Source organism: Protopterus annectens, chromosome 5.part0 (assembly GCF_019279795.1).
Source record: "Protopterus annectens isolate FY-2018-M chromosome 5.part0, PAN1.0, whole genome shotgun sequence".
NCBI classification, from domain to species: domain Eukaryota; kingdom Metazoa; phylum Chordata; order Ceratodontiformes; family Protopteridae; genus Protopterus; species Protopterus annectens.
Window position 1 is genome coordinate 1,288,101,524 of NC_056735.1, and position 24,911 is coordinate 1,288,126,434.

Below are 24,911 nucleotides of genomic sequence, written 5' to 3' on the forward strand. Positions count from 1 at the left end.
TGTATTTCACAATGGATGACATCAGCAGGAGTGCCACAGTAGGGCATTTGAAATGTACTGCGAGTGAGTAGCCTATAACGCATTGCTCCATACACACACATTGAAACACACACAAAACATCCAAGACTGCCATGGGTGGGGATGGAACCCTACCACTGTTCTAAATCACATTACAGCAGTACATGGTTACAGAATGGGCTACAGAGATTACTGGGTTACATTCTTCCCAGAGATGTATGTCTATGTGAGTGACATCCGCAGCCTTGCCAAGGTTGGGTATATGAGTTATACAGAGTGTGTGTAGCCTAAAAAGCATTGCTTTCTACACAGTCAGACACACACACACACACACAGTTGTCAGGTCTGGGGTTAGAACACCTACCTATTTTATTACACCAGAGCAGTATGCAGTTACAGGATGCACTACGGAGATTACTAGGCCATGACTTTCACAGAGGTGTATTCCTAGGTGAGTAACATAAGCAGCCTTGCCAAAGTTCAGCATATGAATTGTATGGGGCTTGAGTATCCTAAAAAGCATTGCTCTCTACACAGTTAGAGACAGACAAGCACACACACAAACACACTCACACAGTTGCCAAGTGTGGGGTTTGGCCTACTACCTAACTGGTTTATCACTACAGCAGTAAGCGGTTATGGGAAGCGCCATGGTGATTCCTGAGCTACAGCTCTCACAAAGGTGTATTTCAAATTGGATGACCTCAGCAGGCTTGCCATACTACTGCTATGGGGTGGGTAGTGTGTGCATGGGCCACAACCCATTCATGTAGGGGTTGACATGCCACATGCAGGCACTCACAGGGTCATATGTCACAGGTACGTTTATACAGCTACTAGATGACTACTTCCTTGTACAGTCATGTTGCACAGCTGGCACGAGCACCACATAGTCTTTCATGCTGACAGATGCTGATGGCTAGTATCTGCAGTGAGTGCATCTGCACCTCATGTGGTTGTGCTCCTTTGACTGTGTGCTGGGTGGGACAGTCCTGGATGTGACCCTCTTCCACACATCTATGTCCATCTACCTTTGGCTTATTATAGTGTGGTGTCCTTACATATATGTCTGTATTCCTATCCACTGTGTGTGCAAGGCAGGTGTGGTGAATACTGACATGTGTCTGCACTAAGAACTGTAAATGCCAGATATGTCTGGTCCACTGGTGTTTGCAGACATGGCCTTCATGTGTTTAAGTGCTTTCAGTATGTTGTTGACTGACATTGCCTTCATTCCTGTAAGTGTGTGAGTATGCCCAGTATGGCCATCTGTATTGCATGTGTAGAGCATGTCCAGGTTGTTTGTGCTGCGGTGCTGACCTTTGTGTTGTACACCGACAGGTAGCATGCTGTGTCTGCAGGGTATCCATCATCATTTGGCTTGTACTGTTGCTACATTTATGCATAGTGAGGGGGCACCTGACTGTTTCTACATTTCTGCACAGGAGTTGTGGGGGCACACCTGACTGTTACTATTAGTGTACATAGGATGGGGGCACACCTGACAGTTCTACACATTTGCTAGGACTGTACTGGTATGTCGGGTACTCCATTTCAGTCTGTAGTCTTGACCTATCGTGCTGGCTAGAGCCATACCAGTGTACTACAGATCCTGGCTTTCACTGCCTACATATTGGTTTCAGACTTCTTAGCCTTCACATCTTCCATCCAAATGCCTGGCCTGCTGTAGTCTCTCTGTGTAGGCCTGGGAGGGGGGGGTTACACATAGGGCTCATTCAGAGGTCATAGTTCAGCATTTGTTTGTGTTTGTCTACACCTATCCTGCTGATTGTAACATTTGTTGTGTATGTGCCCCCCCAACTGGCATGTGTGAGTCGCTTACCTTGTGGGTGTCCCAGTATTGAGTGTGGTGCTGCAGGGCTGCCTATGTCGGATGCACAGAGTACACTCCCTATACATGGTTGAGTACAAGTAGTGTCATGTTTGGCATCCCTTTTACTGTATGTGCGAGTCGGAGAGAGGTGACATTCGCTGGGTCCCTACTGTGTCAGTGCATGTGCTCTACATTGCCTCTTTACCAGGGCCAGGGCATACTGGGCATACCTCCTTCTGCCTACTGGGGCAGGCTCAGGTTGTTCCTCCTCCGAGTCACTCTGTGCCTGTGCAGGCCTTGGCAATGGTGGGGGGCTGTGTGTCCCTGCCCCATGCTGTTCCTGCTGCAGCTGTTTCTGCAGGATCATATTGTGTAGCATGGCACATACAAGGACAATTTGGGTACATGTAGTTGGTGAGTACTGCAAGGCTCCACCAGATGTTTCCAGACACTGGAACAGTGACTTCAGCATCCCAAACACACACTCTAGTATGATTCGTGTTTGTGCATGTGACTCATTATCAAGTTCAGTTGATGGAGGGGAAGCTCTTGCGGTTGATGAAGACCCTACCCTGCTCACTGGGTGGTGCTTTGATGCATATGTGCGTGCAGTCTATTGCACCCACTACCTCTGGGTATTCTGCTATTTAATGGAAAAGACGTATATTGCTGGCCAACGCCTCACGGGTGATGGGTAGGTATACGTGCTCACCGACATGTGCTGACACGGCATCCATGAACTGGTGTAGTATCCTGGATGCTGATGCCTGTTATAACCCCATCATATCCCCAGTTGGCCTTTGGAAGGTACCTGTAGATAGTATACGTAGTATTACACATACCTTGGTATCCACTGGGATGGGTTCCCCTCTCTTAGTTCTGTGTATGAGGCATGGCTGGCACAGCTTAACAATCTGCTGTAGGAGGTCCCTGTCCACCCTATAGCACTGCACTATCTCCAGCTCATGTAGCCCTTGGTAGGTTACCCTGGGTCTGTACAGTCTTCTCCGTCTTCTCACTGTGGGTTGCTTGGCAGCATTCACATCCTCACCACCCTCTGCCTCTTGCACATGCTGGTTTATGATAGCAAAAGCAGCCCTTAGCATTATTTCTTTTGCTTTCGTTTTCTAAAATTTCCCCATTTGTATACACCGGTGGTGCAGAGTTCTTGGGAATAACAAAGGGAAAAGGTGTTTGCATAGTTTATAGTGATGCACTGGGCTGGGCTGCTGCCTTTGTGATTGGCTGTGTCTGATACACTTCACCTGTCAGCTCAGCTAGTTCTCCTTGATTACCTTCCTACTGCTGTTTTCCCTTTCCATTGCCTCCCTGTTTGAGCCTGTGTGCACTGCGCAAACAGAGTGCTCAAATGTGCACAGAGCTGCTATTTCCTGGTTTAACTTCCTTTTTCTTCCTGTGAAACCCGGTGCACATCGCGCACACCCGCTTACACTTTGTCAGAAGTGCTAGGCAGCTTAGACACACCTCTAGCTTAGCTGTGCTAAGCTAGGAGCAGTCATGAGCCACAGGGCTCCAATCCACTTACAGTATTCCTGACACACTCCCCCATGATGTCACCTATATCCTAGTCTTGCACCCAGTTATTTCTACTCTTACACTCTTGGGCCTGCCTCACACCCTGGGGAAATGTGGGATTCACTATCCTTCCCCTCATTTGCATAGGATTGCCTGCTAATGCATAGTTACATGTCCCACACTGAGCCACCCCGTTTAGCAACCATTACTCACTGGCCAGGTGGTCTTATGCCTGCCATTGACTTGCATGGCTGAATACTGTTTTTAGTTAGACCGCTTATTTTAGGTTTGTTTTATTATTTTCCACCCTATCCCATTTTCGCGCTGCTGCCCTATGCTTAAACAGGCAAAATCGGCGACAAAAAAATAAAATTTTTTTTTAATTTTTTTACACATTTTGCAATGCCAATGGCCTTCTACTTGGCCATTGGCATGCTTCATCAATGATATGCAGCCTTTATTTGGTGCTGTCATAGCTCTGTTTTGTAGTTTGCAGAAACATACTCAGTTACTAACCGAGTACATTTCTGCAGACTGCACTCGTTCTGCACTGACAGCTGCCTGCTTCCTGGATCACAAATTACCCGCATTTGCATGGTTTTCACCTGAAAATGAGGGTAATTTGCCTACAGGGGCTCGGTCCGTGCAGGATTAGCTTAAGAGCTCATGTTCACGTCCTGGAAGCTCGTTCCTGGATCGCACGTCGGCCATATTGCCGAAAATAGCTCTTAAACTATTCCTGCATGCTATAATGGGCTTCGTAAATCCAGGGGATTACCTGAAGTAACTTCAGCAGCACAGCCAAATGTGCACATACTGTGAGCCAAATGTAGTAGTTACACCTGTGTCGTGTTACTGTTGCCCTTGTTCTGTGATGAATGATGCATATTTTCTAAGAGTCAAGTGTACACAGTCAGAGACTGCTTTAAGAGGTCCTGATTGATAAATGGACTTTATTTTGACTTCTAGCAGTTGTGGGCTCTTTTACACCCCTGGTTCTCTGTACAGTGGTGAAGCAAGACACACTGTTCAACTTGTTAAGCAGTAAAGCTTTCAAGAAGGTCATTATAGACTACATTAGAAGACACAATGACCTTCTAGGAGAAAAAAAATAGAGACAAATAAAGGAAAGAGAGCAAAAAAATGAACCATGGCATTAAATCTCTTCACATTTCTGACTAGCCAGTGCCTTTTGTATATGAAATCCAGTGGTATTATAATTGTAGTATTTTATCTATATTCATGTATGTATTTATATTTGTTTACAGGGATAGTATTGCTGAGCCAAAGATCTTTCTCAGAACAGGCCTATAGATAAAAGCTCCAATAAATAATTAGCAGTTCTCATAGACAAAAAATTCTTTAACACAACCAACAGAGACAATATTAGCAATACAATATCATCTTATCCTCGTCACCATCATTAATACCTTTTTTTCCTATTTTCTACATGAGGTCAGGGTGTCATGTCAACTGACTCCATCCGTTTCTCTATTCAATGCCATTCTCCTACCTACTTCAACAGTCATGCCTGACTATTGCAGGTCTTCTCTCACATAATCCTTTCACCTCCTTGCTGGATGCCCTCATTTCCTCTTACCAGCTTCCTGTCACAAATCTTCTTCACTACAGCATCTTCTGTTTTCCTGCACATGTGCCTGAATCACTGTAATCTGTTCCCTTTGACCTTCTCTGCAATTGGAGCTACTTGGGCTTCTACTCTGATGTCCTCATTTCTTCATCTATCTTACAGTGTGATCCTACCACCCATCTCAGGCACTTTATCTCTGTCACCTTTAGCTTCCTCAGCGGCTCTGCCTTTACTGCCCAGGTTTCAACACCATACAGTAGTACCAATTCCACCACCGTTTTGTACACTTTATTTTTCAGCTTCTTTGGCATCCTTCTGTCATACACTACCTTTGACACTCTGTGCTAGTTGGCTGCAGCCCCTCTGATTTTAGCTTTGACCTCCTCATTCAGACACTCCTCCTCAACCACTATTCCCAGATACTCAAAGCAGTTAACCTGTTCCACTATTGCCCTTCTATCTCAATTCTCAGTTTCTTCTTATTTCCTCCATTTGCTGCCATTACAACTGTCTTATCTGCACTGTTTCATCTCATGTGCCATCAGGTTTGCATTCCATTCTCCTATCCTTTGCTGAAGTTCTTGCTCAAAGTCTGCCTGTAATTCCACATTGTCTGTACACAGCAACTTTGTTGATCTGTCCCCTCCAACCTGTTTGCTAATGTAGTCCATTAACCAGTATGAACAGCAGTGGGCTCAGAGCTCAACCCTGATGCACAATCTCTTCCACTGAAAACCCATCCGTGAGACCAAACACCATTTGTTTTTAAGTCATTGGGTCCTTGTACATAGCCTACACTAATTCTACCAGTGTTTCTGGGACTTCTAACCACCACAGGACTACCCAAATTAGCTTTCTGATTAATAATGCAGTATGTCTTTTAACTAAATATGAATAATGAAATGACATCTGCATCAATATACCTAACATATAAATCTCTAGATAAGGCAGAGTTTGGTATTTATTAAGTAGCCAACATGTAAAGCTCCAGGAAGACATGGTGTATCTTATTAAAAATATGATATCCATTTACGCATTAAATGATGAAAGAACTTTTACAATAATATACCTAACAAACAAATCTGTAGCTAAGACAGAGCATAGAATTCAAGAAAGGAGGGAACAAGAAATGCTCTAAAGAAACAGGTTTTAGCTACACTCATCAGTCGTAATATTTACAAGATATTTAAGACAGCCTGCACAGAGTAGTGTGATTATGATAAAGATGGAGGATTATGAGCTGGTTGCTGATCATTACTGCCTTAGTTTGTATTCCAACATGGATGCCAAGAAATTCACCTTTAGGGCGATGCTCGAGAGATGAGTTTTGGCATCCGTGTTGAGAACACATAATAACGGGTTATGATTGGAGACCTGATCATAATTCTTTGTAGTGCATGAAGCTTTATATGCTCCATGTATTACTATTTACAGAAGGAAAAAATCTGCAAAGCTTTCAAAGCCATAAAGCACTTAACTAGACCTGTCAGAAAGACAGTGTAAGCATACCTCATAACCTTTTAACACAAGAAACCTGGATAAAGCCAAAAAATAGGGACATATTTTAAATATAGCTGCTATAAACTTAGACATTTACTAGAATAACAGGTTTTGTGTTAGCATGCATTTTGCAAAGGCTATAAAGTGTGAAACTCAAATGTCCTGTCATTATTTAGTGACTTCAGTCCTCGTTGATTAGACAACCACAAATTTTATGAGGAGCAGGCCAGAAATATGAGGCAAAAATATGGACATTCTATGAAAATCTGGAAGTTGAGAGGTATGAATGCAAGATTCTGTTATGTTAGAAAAAGTCAGGGACATATTACTGTCACGGATAGTAGGCAGAAACAAATCTGTTTTAATTCTACCACTATTTGCTGGTCAGTACCAGCAGATTTAACATCAGGTTGTGCTTAACAATTGTTAAGATTGGGTCTTGTGCTGTAGAAACAGTTGACTGGTTTGCCTTTTACCAGATATCGGAGAGTAATCACCACTCTTCATGCACTACATTAATTTTCATATATGTTTGACTGAGTATGCATCTGAGAGTAATTTTAGATAGCTACAACTGCTGTTAGTAATAGGGGTATAATGATTATAAGATCAGAGTCATCATTATGGACTGCTAAAACTCTATAGAGGACTCATAGATAGATGGCTCATACATTTTTCAAGGTACTTTGCACCTGGCAAGAAAAAATGTCTGGCAGTGATTCAGCAATGTTGTGTCTGTGAAATCCAAACTCTAAACTCCACCTACCACTAACATTTCTGCATGGATATCTTCAGCACAGACCAAGGAAAATGATTCCTTATTTCATAGTCTGTGTGATTGGGAAGTACAACAATAGGGGTTCTTCTGCACCAACCAAACTTCCTCAAAAAATCTTTTCTCCACCTCACCACCATCAAAGTGTCCTACCTGGTGGTCTACTGTATACACCCAACTGGGCCAATCAGTGCAGGATGTGGAATCCAGGCATCCCTGGGCTAGGTAGTAGCCCTACAGACCATTTGTTCTTGCCTGAGAAGCCCTAGTTAGGAATAGGTGAAATAATTATCCCCCTTTTATTTTTCTATGTCAATGTTCTGAATGGGACTTGTGAATCTCAGCTGTTAGGTATACCATGCAGACCCATCAAAAGTTTGTAGGTTATCTTAGAAAGCTTACATTTAATATGATCCACTGAATAAGGAAATGAAAATCTACTGCAATATTTTTGCCATGAAAACCCTTGTAAACAAAAGCAACAACTTACTAAATTCTGTAAGGTCACAAAAAGTCAGACTGAATTAAATGATTAAACTACAACAACAGAATTGTTAGGAAGGTTATAATAATACTGATAATACATAGCATATGGTGGTCTTGCCCAATGAACAAAAGTTGTATAGTCTGAGAGAGAATGCTAGAACAAATGTGGACTGGTCAAGAAATAAATGGAGATAGACTGCTGCCAATACTGCTAAATTTGCTTTAATTCTCAAGATTATAAAGAAACAAATATACAGAAACTTGTTGACTGTCCTTTAACTACCTATTAAAAAGACACTATATGAGTTATAATTGACTTGCTGGGTTCTGATGAGCAAACTAGAGAAAATATTTGATGACAGCATTGTTATGATAGGCTGGCAAGTTAAATATTGGAAGATGTGAGACAGAGCAGACTGTAAATGCTATTGCAGAGCTGTACTTTATATGTTCCCTTGTTGAAAGACATTTCTAGTGATTATGGGGCCATAATATACTGCACAAATTTAACAAGAAGATGATGCACAGGATTTTATTTTGAAGTAATATAATTTATGGAGAAAAGAGGACAGGAGAGACAGGGAAGTGTTCCTAGGATTATATTGTCAAAGACAAGCTGTTGGTTGGAAATAAATGCCTGGCTGCAGACACAGGGCTTGGAGGGTGCTAAATAGAAGCAACTGCCACATCTGAGCATTAAAATATGTACTTTTGTTGAAAAGAAGAAAACAGAACAAAATTATTTAGGAAAACTGGTAAAACTAAGGTATGAATATGTTGTACAATAAAATAAATAGGGATACCCGAAGACACAACAGATAAAAATGTTTTATTCTTACCATTTTTGTAAGGTGCAAGCATTATAAAATGGTTTATTCTTAGCATTCTAGTAAGATGCTGCAATTTATTTGTGATGTAGTGGGAAAGGAAATGTAATATAGCACAATGATGTGAATATATAAGCTTATATGGTATTTGCTTATCCTACTCTCTGATGAATGTGGTTTCAGTGAGTGGCACTTGCCAAGTGTTTGTGATATCTGTTGAAAGGTACCATGTGTGATGATTTTAAAGAAGGCAATCTAACACACCTACCCATACTGCATGCTGTACACATTCACATTTTGTTGTTGTGAAATGCACTGCATCACAGTAGTGACCATGCTGGGGTACTGGAAGGGTACAAGAGACACATGCAAGATACCTAACATCCTGTTATTTTGCAGTGTGCCCACAGGGATGGGGAGTATGGCAGGACACATGGCCTACAGTAGGGACATGTGTGAAACACCACCCTCATGGCTTTAACTGCACACAATCAGGTTATGTGACTGTGGCAGACGTAACCCTGACCCCACAGCAATAGTGACAGCAGTGTGTGCATTCTAAGGGATGTGCACACGAGTAGACCTTGCAACCATGGAGAGTTCTGGGACATGTGTATGGTACCCCCCACAGCCATGGTAAGGTCTGGTGGGTGTCAGTGTAATAGTCCTGTACTGGTCATACATGCACTACTGATGTTGTGATGTGTAAAGCAGACATCAGGCATTCACAAAATATATCCATTCACATATCATCCCAGGTATGAGGTGCTGCAACACACAGGGGCTGTGAGCATTGGAGCTGACATAACAGACACTGTACTACATAAGCAGCAATGGTTTGTACACCTTTGTGGTATGGTACACAGTACAAGGCAGGGTGCAGAACAGGTCGACAGTAACACTTCATACATGGGGGCAGTGTTGACAAGGGGAAGGGTCATTACCTACCAACACAGCCCATGCATCACACACATGTATACTGCACCTGTGATGAGGTCACTTTGGCTGCACTGCATGCTGTTGAGCACCAGCTGTAATGCATGCTGACAGAAGGGTAATGGGAGGACTGTGTGTACAAAAGGTGTGCAACCCCACACGTAGGTGTGCGTGTGTGTATGTGTGTGTGTGTGTGTGGGGTTGTTGAATGTGTGTGTATGTGCAATCTGGTGGAGTGTGGTCGATGCATGTCTGATGTGTGTGTACATGTGTGTCTATTTGTGCGGGTGTCCATGTATATACAGGCGATAGTGGGATTGATCACATGGCAGTACTTCTCCTTGGGATTGTGCTGTAGATGTAGTGACACATGAGACACCAGGACAGCCTGTCCGATATGTGAACACAAAACAGCTGATAGCATAACAAGGTCTATAGCACAGAACATGCATTGGGAGGGAAAGTACATACCAGGTATACACATCATAATGCCAGCAGCAGATGGATAACTGGCTACCCACGTATGCAGCACTACTAATGCAAAGGGGAATTACCAGACCACATCTGTGAGTGTATCCAGGTATTACTGTTGTCCTCATGTTGAGTTGATTGTGCAGCAGATGGGGTATGGACTGATCAAGACTGTAATATGAGGCTCCGGTGTGTGACATATGTAGTGAATGTAGCAGCCCCAACCATTTAGGGGCCATGTACACCATGACTGGACATGCACAGGGTATTACTGGATGACAGCAGTGAGGCCATGTACTACCTACTCCACCAAAGTCAGGGAGGTGATGGAGTAACAGGTCATGTGTTGTGATCACACTTGTAGGCATGGAGAGGTCTGATATGTTAATGGGTAGTATGAATGAATGTATGTTAGCAAGTGTCATGCAGGATGGGAAACATCTTTAACTGAATGTGGGACTGTCTGTATACCCAGGGTAAGGGGGTAGTAAGGTGGACTGTCAGTGTTTGTGGGTGTACATGTGTGTGTGTCTGTGCCTGTGTGTCTGTGTGTGTCTGTGTGTGTGTGTGTGTGTGTGTGTGTGTGTGTGTGTGTGTGTGTGTGTGTGTGTGTGTTTGTGTGTGTGTGTGTGTGTTTGTGTGTGTGAGTGTGTGTACTGTTATGCAATGCTGTACAGGTCTTAACATGTGTGTTTGTTTCCCCCACAGGTGGCGAGGTGGGTCAGGTTTCCTCCTGCATGTAAACTGAGGTAGGTGTCCGTACAGACATCGATGATGATGATGATGGTACTGGTGAGGCACAGGTGGGGTTGTCAGAGGCCACACTGCACCTACATGTGTCATCACCCTCCTAGCCACCCCAAGCCCACACACAGTTGCAGTGCCCCTACACACCCCATCACACGTGGCCATAGCAGAGGGACAGTTGGTTGGTGCCAGTGACCAGGAAGGTGTAGTGTCCATGCCAACTGTGTCGGGTCACAGTCAGCATAGCCGGATGTCTGGCAGGCCACCACATCGGCAGATGTACCATGGTGCTCGTGGGAGGGCTGCTGGTCATCATGCCCCTGGCAGAGCTTCCACAACTGGTACAACCAGGAGCATGTTTCAGGCTGTAATGGAGGCACAGGCATGTATGGACATGCACACCAGACAGGGCCTGAGGCTGCAGAGGGCTGCTTTATCATCTGTAAGTGGCAACCTCCATGACATTGCTCCTGCCCTCTGTCAACATACCGAGGTCATGGATAGATGTCGGGGTGAGATAGAGGGCTTACTCGACCGAGGAATGTCTGTGCTTGAACATGTTGTGGGAGTGGCGTGACATCCGCATGGACTTAGGCGAGAAATGCCAGCAGCTGGTGGTCATCGTGGATGTGTCACACCACCAAGCCGCATCCGTAGTGGCAGTACCACCCACAGCACACCACTGGGGGTGCCGTCCACATCACACTGCAGCAGACCTTGTGCACATGGCCCTAGCCAGTCCCAGGTGGGACATGGTTCCAGAGGACACCTGTTATCATCAGGGGAGAGTAGCACCTCAAGGTCTGTACCTGCGCATGCCCGTGGAACCCTTGGCAGGCACAGTTAGCATGACCATGGTTGGAGGCACTGAAATGCACACCCTGCCAGGTATAGTCTGCAGCTGTCCAGCAACACCTGTATAAGGCGGCCACATGGCAGGATTGTGTGTATGCATACCCACACACTATGCAACCACACCTAGGGTGACCCCATACCTAAACACACCACATCACCATGCCCCAATTATTGAACAAAACCCCTCACCCACCCTGACGGTGACACATGTATGGACCACCCTTGATCTCTGGCAAACCAGCAACACACCCTGTCCATATGATGATACTCGTGCCACTTCCCTGTCATCCAAAACATCGATGCAGGGACAGGCTAACATGGTTCTGATGTACACAGTGACTCTTACAGAGTGCTGTAATGTACTGCAGTGTGAGATGTCAGGGGTAATGCGTAATGCATACATGTCAGGTAGTGTAGCCATGCAGCTATGATGCATTTCAGGTGTCAGTAACAGTGATTGGTATCTTCATAATGTTATCCATTTGTGTTGCAGATGTACATGTGTCAGCAGGAGGATGGTCAGCAGTCATATTTCACAATAGTATGGCACTGTGGTGACACCATAGTGACCACCCACGGGTGGTAACCTCAGTCCCACTGTTACCACTAGGGGGCTTGTGGGCTTCCGATATCCCAACACCCATCCCCGTCAAGGTGTTCACCCCCCACATGTGTCATATACCACCCCTGTATGCATCTTGTGTGTCATGTCTGGTAACCTTCCCATCCTCCCTCCTCAAATATACCCACAGACCCTCTCCAACATCCCACTACCACCTGAAAAGATAATGGAAGGGCAATATGTTCTCACAAAACAGTCTCGCCCAAAACATGGCTGTCCATTCCACACATGTGTCCACTGGTCACATGTAATCCGGTCTAATTGTCGTCACAATGCATTTATGTTGTCCTCACCCTTCACCCAGAGATTTGAGGGTCCACATCTACCTCTAACTGCAGTGTTTATGCACAGCTGTTGCTGTAGCAGAAATGGGCAGCTATGGACCTTTCCTACACCCCTCCTGCACATGCCTAGCTATGTCCCCTACTGGCTTACCTTACCCTTACTTACCCTCTTTGTGCCCCCTTTTCACCACTTTCCTAGCAACCCTTATTTCCATTCCTTTTTAAAGAGGTTAGTGTGGGGGTAAGCTGGAGTGCTCTGGCCAGCAACAAAATAAACCTCCTCTGCAAAGCTCGTACCCAGGACACTGCACACCATACACAAAGTGATTTCCACTAAACAATGATAGATGTACATAACCCTGATATTTCCACAAACATATCATCCAGCCCAGTCATTCAACAGTACAGGGAATGTACTGCAACATATAGATGTATGTGTGCGAGAAAATATATTAATGTCTAAACAGGTACAACATATTGATATATGTAGATGTATATATATATATATATATATATATATATATATATATATATATATATATATATAAAATCTATATCTATATCTATATATATAGGGATATATATACATATATAAATATATATGAACATATACACATGGAAATGCCTACATCTATGGATATATATGTTTACATCTACATGTGTAAATATATACAGCAGGTCATGTATATGTCAGCAGATATATACATGTACATATATAGATGTATACGGGCAGACATCTGGTGATAACAATGGGGATATAACAAAATCATATATGTCCTCATGCAACGTTAATGGCATTGAGAGGCATCACACAATATATGTCTGGTACAAATAGGTATATTTCACCCCCAGCCAAGCACGTCCCCCCTGTAATACAGTAACAAGTGTTGCAGCTCCCATAACCAGGACCACACACAACATGGCCATCCCTAGGATACATATACACAGACAGACATATGCAGATGCAGGCATACATACATATATATATATATATATATATATATATATATATATATATATATATATTTATATACATATATGTAGATATATATGTAAGTACATATGCACACACACAGATATGTACAGTCAACTTGAGCAGCAAGTATTCCTACAGTCACCACCTTAACAACTGAAGATTGTATGAGCCACTCATACGAATGACATTTGTAGCCTGCAACACATACCCATAGAGATATCAAAGGGTATAACACCACACACACAGGTGCCCATAAATGATTGTGACAGCTATAGTTGTGTACTATGACAGTTGTATATGCCATGTCATAAAGCCGTTTAGACACTGGCATCCATATGAACAGTTTAATGCAACTGTGAAACAGTTATACTGAGACAGTAGTCTGGTAAGGTTGACACATGTTGCTGTCTAGGCCAAGGCCTTCTAGTAGTACAATAGTAATGACAGACTGGCCCACAGCATACCAGACAATCAACAGTACATAATGCAGATGTATAGCCCAACAGCCTCTATCTACACTCTGTACACAATCCCTAGGGGGTACAGACTCCAGTTGACACAATGGAATGTATCTGTTACATAACAAGGCATAACTGACACCATCACAATCACACAGACAAACAGAAAAGTCTGTATGGCAGGCGGCAGTAGGCCTGCATTTACCACTGGTGGACTGTATGGTAATGTAAATCAAGATACCTTAAGGCAGCTTACCCCAGATACCCACACATGTTGTTACAGCCTAGGTTAGTCATGGTGCACCCCCCCACACACACTTATTACTACTGGGCCATATACCATGGTTATGTAAATTGCCCTCTGCAGTGCATTAGGGAACACATGTATTGTGTAGGTGGAGCCCACACATATATGGCCCCAACCCCCCAGTATGTGTGGGGTGCACAACTGCAGTGGAGGGATGGCAGGAATGACAGCATGACATACACACAGCCCACTACATAACAAACCCTGACAGCATGTCACCTGTGCTAAGCCAAGGATGTAGGTGGAGGACAGAGTCTGGAACACAGGCACATATGTGTACAGCTGTTGTCATACAGTAAGCAAGTTATGTAATTGTGTACCTATCTATATGGATATATGTATAATGATATGTACATATATGTTTGCCTTATGTCCTGCACATGGGGTGGACCCCTACCTCAGCCCCAATAGTCCCAACCTCTCAGTACAAGGGGATGTCATATGTATTGCAGGTATATTTGTAGACTATTGCTACTGTAATAGGGAGTGTCTTCACAGACATGGTGTGTGTAGGAGGCCACATCTGCTGTGGACATGTGTGCCATTGGCTACTGACAGATATCCTAAGTTCATCATAGTACAGTACCACTGCTAGCACAGTAACACCCTGTGGACTACAGCTACGATACGTCCAATATATGTCGGCAGTCTGACACACGCTGGTCAGTCCAGGGGTATACACAGAACCCCTTCATGCAAGACATGTGGACCAGGCCTGTCTATGTGGATGTTAACAGCCATGTAGATGGGTATCACATGTAAATACTGGTATACATTTGCCCCCATAGATTATACATTCATACAACCCTGTCTGTCCTGACACATAATAATCACTGGTACAGAGGTGCCATGGCCACATACTACCCACTAGTTAGTGACATACATCTGAACAGCATCTCACTGCTTTGTCTGACATACATTACTGTCATGGTGGCCCAGCAGAAGTACATCTGGCAAGTATCTGGACATGTCATCTCACTGGATAAGTACAGTCACGGCATGTAACAAAGCACAGTGCTAGCTATAGGCAGACTGACTCAACACTGGGCTACATCTCCCATGTGGAGTTACACATGTACCTGCATAAATAGAAGGCTCTACAGGCATGTCACATCACAGAGTAACAGACACCTGTGTGAAAGTGCATAACCACAACCAGTGTGAACACAGCCACAGCCACATATGGTAAGCTAGCGTACTATTACAGTATATGGATATCTGACCTACACCATCCTGATATGAGCCACTCACACAATACCCCTACATATACTGGGCCACTAGGCAGTGTGGTTTGATGCCTGTCTGTGGTATGGGACATGTGTGTGTTCGTCCCTACAGCATGTCAGCTGTTAGGGTGACATACAGTGGAGCAGCATGTAACATCAGATAGGACAGGACCTGTAACAATGACATCTACAACAGTCTCTACACAGGCCAAGGTACATATTCACTATACACGCACTGTTAACAATTACCAGACTTACACATACCTCAGTACTGTGCACACAACCACATAATGACCAGGTTATGTCCTCAATTATAACCCCTACTATACATAACTTGTGTAGCAGTCTGATATCTCACTGGCTTGTTATCAGCTATGCTGTCAATGACTATGGAGTACAGAACATATGCACCCCCTACTGCATGACATATGTACAAAGGTTGACAGAGTTGTGGCTGGAGGCACAAACACAGGGCCATTATTGACATGTCACTGTTATACCCTCATACATATACTGTTGTAACAGGGTTTGTTGCACCATATGTCATATGAGGGATGTGACATTGGTAACTCTCCCGGCTGTCACCATCTACTGCCTGCTATCCTCATACTACCTTCTGCATTCCACAGATAGGTGCACCGTAGCTGACACATGAAACCAAAGGCACAGCACTGCCCAGTCTGTGGATGACCCTGTGGATGGGAACCTCTCATATACATGGGACCGACATGGCAGGTATTGTGAGATGTACGACAGGCATATCCAGACAAAAACTGTTAAACCAACAGTGCTCCACATGCAGTATAGCAGCACTTACATTCTGTAGTCAGGTCAGGCACATCCCCCTCCTATTTGTTGCCCTCTTTCCACAGTGTATGTTGTTAGAGGTAAATCCCCAATCCATCTGAGATGCTGTTTGCCAAACAAGAGATCAAGTTCTTGCCCACAGTGACTGTAAAGGACCAATACCATCATGTTGTCCCTAGGTATTGGAGTGTGTTTCCATGCAATTGGCTATGGGCCTGTTACCAGAACCGTTCCACATGCAATCAGCTAGGGGAGGGCTGCAATTCGTGCAGAGGCCATCAGCTGATCATGAGCATCACTTACATTACACATGCTGCTGCCTAAGCATAGCAGGTGTGGGTCACCAAATCCACCAGAGAGAGAGAGTGGGGGAGGTAGACAGAGGCAAATACATGTCAGGGAGGGGTGCTGGAGTAAAACAGAAGCATGTTTGTGTCACACACCTACCAGCACAGGGTATCAACCCTCCAACAACTATGTAGTGCTATCACCGTTTGATGCAGTTATTGGTTGTGCCACATGGGTTATCTGCTGTGGAGCACTCAGAGCATATTTGTGATGATGAGTGACATCTGCAACAGGGATATGGTAGATATAAGGTAGGTGATGTGAACCTGCCTGTCTGCATGAACAGCTGCCAGAGTCAACACAGGCACACTCACACAAGGATGCACACACATTGACACACTTGGCAGGGCCAGGAGTGCAACTCATCACTAATGTGATTGCCACAACATATCGATGTGCAGGTATCACATGCACCACATGGGTCATAAGGAGGTCGCATGGGCATAGACTATGATGATGTGTCAGACATCAAACAGCATGCTTCAGTATGTCCTGGGGAGTTGTAGTGAGTGTAGATGTGGTCAGATGCACCATACAACACACACACACACACACATGGACATACAGGGTGCCAGTCCTGACATGTATGGGTTCATGTCTGCATGGGTGTGTGGTGGTCAACTGTGCCAGCAGGCTGTACAAGGGTAGGTGATTGGTATACCTTGGCATCAGGCCACATGACAATGATCTGCATTGTGCCTCAGGCTTGTGGTTTCTGCATCTGCCCACACCGGTGGGTATTGCATCCCCCATCCGGTCACCTATGTGACTATTGTGTGTGGCCAATGCTGTGCATCACTTGCCATGTATATGTTCCTTACTCCATGATATGGATGGTGTCTGGGATGTGCACACCTCCCACACGGATGTACAATGACATGTGGAACTGTACCTGGGGTGTCTGTCCCATGTTGCTAACACAGATTATCATTGGATGTGCCAGTCTTGCCCACATGTGGCAGGAACTGGTAATGGGCAGCATGTTTACCCTGCACCTACATTGATAGCATACTAACAGCATTCCCTGATGTCAGTGTCATCTGTCCATACAGGGCATGTTATCAGGCATGGTATGTCCATTGAGAGTTGCATGTGAAGGCACCATGGGTGCTGCAGGTGTCCATTTAGGAACATGGTGGAGGTGCACTGTCTGCATGTACGTGCATATTGTAGAGATGGCCAGGGTGACATACCCTCTGTAGCCCATTGCTATCACTGCAGAGTTACTATCAATGGCCAAAATGCAGTATACTACCCACATATTGGCTGTTGCCTAAGCATGTGTGTGTGCTCTGGGTAATAGCGGGGTTGCTAACTGTGATTGACTGGCCTTGATGTCACATGGCTGGGTATGGCTTTGCACACTGCCTCTCAGCTAATTTACATTTGGAATCCTTGTATGGTTGACATGGTGATATATAGTAGGGCCACCATAAAATAACTGGGCAAAACCCCCTCCACATTGGCCACAGGTGTCACACACTCACAGCCACCTCTACACAGGTACATGTTACATGCACACACCTGTCATGTCTGGGAGTAGAACCCCTACCTAACTAGTTTATCACACTACAGCATTACGCAGTTATAGTATGTGCCACTGACCTTACTGGTGTACCTGTTCCCCAAAGCTATATTTCACAGTGTATGACATCAGCAGGGTTACCAAAGTAGGGCATTTCGACTGTACAGCAAGTGACTAGCCTAAAACACATTGCTTCCCACACAGACAGTGAGACACACACAAAACATCCACAACTGACATGTGTGGGTATAGGACCCCTGACCGAGGTCTATAGCACACTACAGCATGGGGCTGTTATAGGAATCACCACAGGGATTACAGAAGAACTGTTTCCCCAAAGTTGTATTTCACAATGGATGACATCAGCAGGAGTGCCACAGTAGGGCATTTGAAATGTACTGCGAGTGAGTAGCCTATAACACATTGCTCCATACACACACATTGAAACACACACAAAACATCCAAGACTGCCATGGGTGGGGATGGAACCCTACCACTGTTCTAAATCTCACTACAGCAGTACATGGTTACAGAATGGGCTACAGAGATTACTGGGTTACATTCTTCCCAGAGATGTATGTCTATGTGAGTGACATCCGCAGCCTTGCCAACGTTGAGTATATGAATTGTACAGAGTGTGTAGTCTAAAAAGCATTGCTTTCTACACAATCAGACACACACACACACACACACACACACACACACACACACACACACACACACACACACACACACACACACACACAGTTGTCAGGTCTGGGGTTAGAACACCTACCTATTTTATTACACCAGAGCAGTATACAGTTACAGGACGCACTATGGAGATTACTAGGCCATGACTTTCCCAGAGGTGTATTCCTAGGTGAGTAACATAAGCAGCCTTGCGAAAGTTCAGTATATGAATTGTATGGGGCTTGAGTATCATAAAAAGCATTGCTCTCTACACAGTTAGAGACAGACAAGCACACACACAAACACACTCACACAGTTGCCAAGTGTGGGGTTTGGCCTACTACCTAACTGGTTTATCACTGCAGCAGTACGCGGTTATGGGAAGCGCCATGGTGATTCCTGAGCTACAGCTCTCACAAAGGTGTATTTCAAATTGGATGACCTCAGCAGGCTTGCCATACTACTACTATGGGGTGGGTAGTGTGTGCATGGGCCATAACCCATTCATGTAGTTGTTGGCATGCCACATGCGGGCACTCACAGAGTCATATGTCACAGGTACATGTATACAGCTACTAGATGACTACTTCTTTGTACAGTCATGTTGCACAGCTGGCACGAGCACCAAATAGTCTTTCATGCTGACAGATGCTGATGGCTAGTATCTGCAGTGAGTGCATCTGCACCTCATGTGGTTGTGCTCCTTTGACTGTGTGCTGGGTGGGACAGTCCTGGATGTGACCCTCTTCCACACATCTATGTCCATCTACCTTTGGCTTATTATAGTGTGGTGTCCTTACATATATGTCTGTATTCCTATCCACTGCGTGTGCAAGGCAGGTGTGGTGAATACTGACATGTGTCTGCACTAAGAACTGTAACTGCCAGATATGTCTGGTCCATTGGTGTTTGCAGACATGGCCTTCATGTGTTTAAGTGCTTTCAGTATGTTGTTGACTGACATTGCCTTCATTCCTGTAAGTGTGTGAGTTTGCCCAGTATGGCCATCTGTATTGCATGTGTAGAGCATGTCCAGGTTGTTTGTACTGCAGTGCTGACCTTTGTGTTGTACACCGACAGGTAGCATGCTGTGTCTGCAGGGTATCCATCATCATTTGGCTTGTACTGTTGCTACATTTATGCATAGTGGGGGGGCACCTGACTGTTTCTACATTTCTGCACAGGAGTTGTGGGGGCACACCTGACTGTTACTATTAGTGTACATAGGATGGGGGCACACCTGACAGTTCTACACATTTGCTAGGACTGTACTGGTATGTCAGGTACTCCATTTCAGTCTGTAGTCTTGACCTATCATGCTGGTTAGAGGCATACCAGTGTACAACAGATCCTGGCTTTCACTGCCTACATATTGGTTTCAGACTTCTTAGCCTTCACATCTTCCATCCAAATGCCTGGCCTGCTGTAGTCTCTCTGTGTAGGCCTGGGATGGGGGGTTACACATAGGGCTCATTCAGAGGCCATAGTGCAGCATTTGTTTGTGTTTGTCTACACCTATCCTGCTGATTGTAACAGTTGTTGTTTATGTGCCCCCCCAACTGGCATGTGTGAGTTACTTACCTTGTGGGTGTCCCAGTATTGAGTGTGGTGCTGCAGGGCTGCCTATGTCGGATGCACAGAGTACACTCCCTATACATGGTTGAGTACAAGTAGTGTCATGTTTGGCATCCCTTTTACTGTATGTGCGAGTCGGAGAGAGGTGACATTCGCTGGGTCCCTACTGTGTCAGTGCATGTGCTCTACATTGCCTCTTTACCAGGGCCAGGGCATACTGGGCATACCTCCTTCTGCCTACTGGGGCAGGCTCAGGTTGTTCCTCCTCCGAGTCACTCTGTGCCTGTGCAGGCCTTGGCAATGGTGGGGGGCTGTGTGTCCCTGCCCCATGCTGTTCCTGCTGCAGCTGTTTCTGCAGGATCATATTGTGTAGCATGGCACATACAAGGACAATTTGGGTACATGTAGTTGGTGAGTACTGCAAGGCTCCAACAGATGTTTCCAGACACTGGAACAGTGACTTCAGCATCCCAAACACACACTCTATTATGATTCATGTTTGTGCATGTGACTCATTATAGAGTTCAGTTGATGGAGGGGAAGCTCTTGCGGTTGATGAAGACCCTACCCCGCTCACTGGGTGGTGCTTTGATGCATATGTGTGTGCAGTCTATTGCACCCACTACCTCTGGGTATTCTGTTCTTTAATGGAAAAGACATATATTGCTGGCCAACGCCTCACGGGTTATGGATAGGTATACGTGCTCACTGACATGTGCTGACACAGCATCCATGAACTGGTGTAGTATCCTGGATGCTGATGCCTGTTATATCCCCATCATATCCCCAGTTGGCCTTTGGAAGGTACCTGTAGATAGTATACGTAGTATTACACATACCTTGGTATCCACTGGGATGGGTTCCCCTCTGTTAGTTCTGTGTGTGAGGCATGGCTGGCACAGCTTAACAATCTGCTGTAGGAGGTCCCTGTCCACCCTATAGCACTGCACTATCTCCAGCTCATGTAGCCCTTGGTAGGTTACCCTGGGTCTGTACAGTCTTCTTCGTCTTCTCACTGTGGGTTGCTTGGCAGCATTCACATCCTCACCACCCTCGGCCTCTTGCACATGCTGGTTTATGATAGCAAAAGCAGCCCTTAGTATTATTTCTCTTGCTTTCGTTTTCTAAAATTTCCCCATTTGTATACACCGGTGGTGCAGAGTTATTGGGAATAACAAAGGGAAAAGGTGTTTGCATAGTTTATAGTGATGCACTGGGCTGGGCTGCTGCCTTTGTGATTGGCTGTGTCTGATACACTTCACCTGTCAGCTCAGCTAGTTCTCCTTGATTACCTTCCTACTGCTGTTTTCCCTTTCCATTGCCTCCCTGTTTGAGCCTGTGTGTGTCACGCAAACAGAGTGCTCAAATATGCACAGAGCTGCTATTTCCTGGTTTAACTTCCTTTTTCTTCCTGTGAAACCCGGTGCACATCACGCACACCGGCTTACACTTTGTCAGGAGTGCTAGGCAGCTTAGACACACCTCTAGCTTAGCTGTGTTAAGCTAGGAGCAGTCATGAGCCACAGGGCTCCAATCCACTTACAGTATTCCTGACACACACCCCCATGATGTCACCTATATCCTAGTCTTGCACCCAGCTATTTCTACTCTTACACTCTTGGGCCTGCCTCACACCCTGGGGAAATCTGGGATTCACTATCCTTCCCCTCATTTGCATAGGATTGCCTGCTAATGCATAGTTACATGTCCCGCACTGAGCCACCCCCTTTAGCAACCATTACTCACTGGCCAGGTGGTCTTATGCCTGCCCTTGATTTGCATGGCTGAATACTGCTTTTAGTTAGACTGCTTATTTTAGGTTTGTTTTATTATTTTCAACCCTGTCCCATTTTCGCGCCGCTGCCCTATGCTTAAACAGGCAAAATCGGCGACAAAAAAATAAAAGTTTTTTTAAATTTTTTTACACATTTTGCAATGCCAATGGCCTTCTACTTGGCCATTGGCATGCTTCATCAATGATATGCAGCCTTTATTTGGTGCTGTCATAGCTCTGTTTTGTAGTTTGCAGAAACATACTAACCGAGTACATTTCTACAGACTGCACTCGTTCTGCACTGACAGCTGCCTGCTTCCTGGATCACAAATTACCCTCATTTGCATGGTTTTCACCTGAAAATGAGGGTAATTTGCCTACAGGGGCTCGGTCTGTGCAGGATTAGCTTAAGAGCTCATGTTCACGTCCCAGAAGCTCGTTCCTGGTTCGCACGTCGGCCATATTGCCGAAAATAGCTCTTAAACTATTCCTGCATGCTATAATGGGCTTCGTAAATCCAGGGGATTACCTGAAGTAACCTCAGCAGCACAGCCAAATGTGCACATACTGTGAGCCAAATGTAGTAGTTACACCTGTGTCGTGTTACTGTTGCCCTTGTTCTGCGATGAATGATGCATATTTGCTAAGAGTCAAGTGTACACAGTCAGAGTCTGCTTTAAGAGGTCCTGATTGATAAATGGACTTTATTTTGATTTCTAGCAGTTGTGGGCTCTTTTACACCCCTGGTTCTCTGTACAGTGGTGAAGCAAGACACACTGTTCAACTTGTTAAGCAGTAAAGCTTTTAAGAAGGTCATTACAGACTACATTAGAAGACACAATGACCTTCTAGGAGAAAAAAAATAGAGACAAATAAAGGAAAGAGAGCAAAAAAATGAACCATGGCATTAAATCTCTTCACATTTCTGACTAGCCAGTGCCTTTTGTATATGAAATCCAGTGGTATTATAATTGTATTATTTTATCTATATTCATGCATGTATTTCTATTTGTTTACAGGGATAGTATTGCTGAGCCAAAGATCTTTCTCAGAACAGGCCTATAGATAAAAGCTCCAATAAATAATTAGCAGTTCTCATAGACAAAAAATTCTTTAACACAACCAACAGAGACAATATTAGCAATACAATATCATCTTATCCTCGTCACCATCATTAATACCTTTTTTCCCCCTATTTTCTACATGAGGTCAGGGTGTCATGTCAACTGACTCCATCTCTCTCTCTATTCAATGCCATTCTCCTACCTACTTCAACAGTCATGCCTGACTATTGCAGGTCTTCTCTCACATAATCCTTTCACCTCCTTGCTGGATGCCCTCATTTCCTCTTACCAGCTTCCTGTCACAAATCTTCTTCACTACAGCATCTTTTGTTTTCCTGCACATGTGCCTGAATCACTGTAATTTGTTCCCTTTGACCTTCTCTGCAATTGGAGCTACTTGGGCTTCTACTCTGATGTCCTCATTTCTTCATCTATCTTACAGTGTGATCCTACCACCCATCTCAGGCACTTTATCTCTGTCACCTTTAGCTTCCCCAGCTGCTCTGCCTTTACTGCCCAGGTTTCAGCACCATACAGTAGTACCAATTCCACCACCGTTTTGTACACTTTATTTTTCAGCTTCTTTGGCATCCTTCTGTCATACACTACCTTTGACACTCTATGCTAGTTGGCTGCAGCCCCTCTGATTTTAGCTTTGACCTCCTCATTCAGACACTCCTCCTCAACCACTATTCCCAGATACTCGAAGCAGTTAACCTGTTCTACTATTGCCCTTCTATCTCAATTCTCAGTTTCTTTTTATTTCCTCCATTTGCTGCCATTACAACTGTCTTATCTGCACTATTTCATCTCATGTGCCATCAGGTTTGCATTCCATTCTCCTATCCTTTGCTGAAGTTCTTGCTCAAAGTCTGCCTGTAATTCCACATTGTCTGTACACAGCAACTTTGTTGATCTGTCCCCTCCAACCTGTTTGCTAATGTAGTCCATTAACCAGTATGAACAGCAGTGGGCTCAGAGCTCAACCCTGATGCACACTCTCTTCTACTGAAAACCCATCTGTGAGACCAAACACCGTTTGTTTTTAAGTCATTGGGTCCTTGTACATAGCCTACACTAATTCTACCAGTGTTTCTGGGACTTCTAACCACCACAGGACTACCCAAATCAGCTTTCTGATTAATAATGCAGTATGTCTTTTAACTATATATGAATAATGAAATAACATCTGCATCAATATACCTAACATATAAATCTTTAAATAAGGCAGAGTTTGGTATTTATTAAGAAGCCAGCATGTAAAGCTCCAGGAAGACATGGTGTATCTTGTTAAAAATATGATATCCATTTACACATTAAATGATGAAAGAACTTTTACAATAATATACCTAACAAACAAATCTGTAGCTAAGACAGAGCATAGAATTCAAGAAAGGAGGGAACAAGAAATGCTCTAAAGAAACAGGTTTTAGCTACACTCATCAGTCGTAATATTTACAAGATATTTAAGACAGCCTGCACAGAGTAGTGTGATTATGATAAAGATGGAGGATTATGAGCTGGTTGCTGATCATTACTGCCTTAGTTTAGTCCAACATGGATGCCAATAAATTCACCTTTAGTGCGATGCTCGAGAGATGAGTTTTGGCATCCGTGTTGAGAACACATAATAACGGGTTATGATTGGAGACCTGATCATAATTCTTTGTAGTGCATGAAGCTTTATATGCTCCATG